We start from the raw sequence: 3467 nt of genomic DNA on the forward strand, positions 1-3467 counted from the left end.
TTTACTTTGATCAGCATTACAGTAACTTCTTCCTCTTCACTAAAACTCCACCTGTTTTAGAATTAGATGACTATGGCTTACATTATATTTGAAGAACCAATGCTTAATGTTCTCCAGATGGACAAATCTAGTGTGTTTACAGCATGGATATAAAGGCAATAATGTCTAATGAAGATAACATGTCTTAATGTGCTGCATTTTTTTAAACTGCCAAACGGCAACAGATTTTGACATTAAAAGGAAGAAATAAAGAGGTTGATTTATGTATGCAATCCAGTATTGCTGGATTAAACCACAAAACACTGGTTAACATTCCTGTGACTGATTATAATACATGAAATATTCTATGTAACAACATATGAAACAGAGAAGTAGTTTTCTTCTGCTTATATCTTGGTATATATAGAGAATGTTTTGGTATTCAGTAGTAGTTGTTCTGCAGCTTTGTCAATATTGCATTTTTACTTGAAGCCCCTGTGCAAAGTTATGGTTTGATTTTGGCGACCCCCTGTGGACAAAGTGGTACCTCCTTGTTAAACTACTTTTGCCTTCTTTGTGCAAAAGTTTGACCAAAAAAATCTCATACTTTCTTTCAATATCAAAAGCATTACTCTTTGAATATTTGTTTTGAAAAATTTATAAATGCAGAGATTTATTTTTTTTACTGTTCTAATAATCATCTCCTCTGGCATCTACCTAGCAGGAGTGTCTGTTGGTTTGGTTTCCTCATTTTGACTTTACATAAGCATCGTTATTAATTTCAGTCAGTTTCAGAGGAGGTTTAAAACTTCTAACAGGAGCTTTAAGGATCAAAATACCAAACACTGCTTTCATCTGAGAATTAGCATCAGCTTAACCTGCAGCAACATTAAAAGAGCTGCCCATACAGTATGAAATATTTATAAGATTTCATAAAATATATATGCCTTCAATGTGACACTTCTAATAAATTAATGTATGCCTCTTACTAACGCTGACCTTATGTTTCGATTTTAATGCACTTTTTTCAGTGTTCTTCTACGCATTTTTATTTCTCTTAAAGATATTTTTACCACCACAGGTTTCGGTCAGCTTAAATGATCCAGATTTATGTGTCATTTTACTTTTCCTGTACACATCAAAATGATGGAAAACAAATCTGTTCTGAGCTCTAGGCCCATGAACCTTACTGGAAGAACAGCTGCACGCCTCTCAGATGGTGCAGAGGATTTAGGGATGTGCATGCTTTGGCAAACACACTGCTTTTGAGCCTCTTAGAAGGAATCTTCAAAAACCCACATGGGATGTGCCAGTTCAATTAAGTTGGCTATAAACATTATAGGTGAAGATTAGTGGAATAGATGAGAAGCAATGAAACTTAGATGAATTTCCATGAAAAGCATATGCTCTTAGTTTTTTGATATTCTGATTGTAGTTACCATCATTTCTACAAAAAAAAGGGGAAAAAAAGGGTTGCATGTACTTCTGAGTTTTGACAAATGGTGTCAGTATTTTTCTTTTCCACAAGTGTCACCATCATGGCCTGACTAAACTTTGAAACAGATGAGTATGCATTTATGATTGTGATCTGTTATATAAATCCTATGTATTCCCAAAAATATTTACAATAACCACTGCTACTTTCAAATATAAGCACTCCATTTTCAAACTAACATCACGTAAAGTTTGAGCAGAATTGAATTCTTTGGCTGCATTTGGTTAAAAGGGTGAATTAAAACATTCCAATCTTTGCTCAAAAATAGTGGTATTTTGTTTGGGATGGAAAGGATTAACTGTTCATTAAAGTTGATAATGGAGGCTCCTGTAACAGGAGCCGGTAACAGCCATCTGTCTGCAGCCAGTGTGAACCACAGATGGCATTCAGCATTCTGCATGGGGTCTCAGTGCTGGGAGTTGGACGCTCACTTCCTATTTTCTGTTTACCATATGCTTGCTACAGTAACATTAAAAGTGTCAATGAGTAATGGCAATAAAAGCACCAAAATCACACTTTGTTAGTTCTCAAACTTACAAAAAGCTCTAATGTTTCTCTTTAATCCTGCTGCACCATGACTGGTGGATACTGCCCCCTATGGTTTTGACAGTCACAGTACACACTAAAAAACTTGAACTGTCAGAGTCCTACTTCACATTTTGTTCATCTGTTTCCTGAAGACTCATCTTCGCCGTTTAGGACTATTAAACATGCTAGGTTGACTCTATCTTATCCTGTATTTGTTTGCTAAATCTCTCCCCCTTCAGACAGCTAAAGAGGTTTTAGCAAAAAAAGAAAAAAAGTGTCGCCCCCACACTGTAGCCCACACATTGGAGGAGACAAATCCTCTGTGCCCTTTAACACAAAAGGCAGACAGTCTTAAACCGAGGAGGACAGTCTGGGGGAGATTAGTGGCACACAACAGATGTTACTCCTTGATTAACAATAGTGTCTGCCAGGGGTGAGATTCTGCTCCCCACCCATTTGAGGCCCAGTATGTTCGATACAGCCCCTCATAAAATATATGAACTTAAAATTCTGCCTTTGAAATGATAGGAGAGAGATTATAAAATATGCTTGTATAACTATTTTTTCCATGTACAGCTTTTTGGATGTTACAACAATACCAAGTTGAAACTTTTCAAAAAAATTGCCCTCATGTAAATAAGCCTTTCTTTCCAGTTTTGGATATCGTGAGCTGCTAAATTTTAAAAAGAAAACAGAGACGTATCACTTGTTTACCTTTTGAGTGCTTCTAAAAAGAATAAAAACAACCAGAAGAAAACAAAGTGCAACTGTGTCTGCTGTGTGAGATTTTAAAATTAAATAAATTGTAATCACTCCCTTAGGTGAAATCGTGTGCAGGTGACCATGTGAGCACATATTTCACAGGCTATAAATAGACGACAAAACCAGAATCTTCCAATAAAAGCATATCACGGATGATTTATATCATGATAAAGCCAGATTTTACATCCTGGAAGGAGGACATCTGTTTTTCATAAAGTTTTTAAGGACTAACCCATATTGTACTGAAGGTGAAATTCAACAAAAGGAGCAATCAGTGTAAATTTATCATAAAGCCCTCTCTGTCTTCCTGAATGTGGCTCTTAAAGCCACACAGATGGCAAGTTATCAAGTTACACCAGTGTATATTGTGAAAGTTCCTTGTCTATATGCACAGCTCAAAACTGTGATTACTTTTCATTACTGCAGGGTGGATCAGACCAGGAGTTCCACGAACGGGGGTGGTATGTTTATAAAATTCTTGCACAAATAAGTGAATTGCTTCTCTTTCTACCAACACAGTCATTCACTTAGTGTGAGTAAGCAGTTAGAGCAGACTTGTGACGTAAATTTCAAACGTTAAACTGATAAAGAGGTATGAGCAACATAGCGGACACCCCTCTCCCTCTGTCAAAAGTGGTACGGTCCATGTATGTTGTCACAGGCTCATTAGCGTGCAATCTTGGACAGTAGAGCACTAGGGTAA

This window comes from Cheilinus undulatus, linkage group 20, assembly GCF_018320785.1.
Source record: "Cheilinus undulatus linkage group 20, ASM1832078v1, whole genome shotgun sequence".
NCBI classification, from domain to species: domain Eukaryota; kingdom Metazoa; phylum Chordata; class Actinopteri; order Labriformes; family Labridae; genus Cheilinus; species Cheilinus undulatus.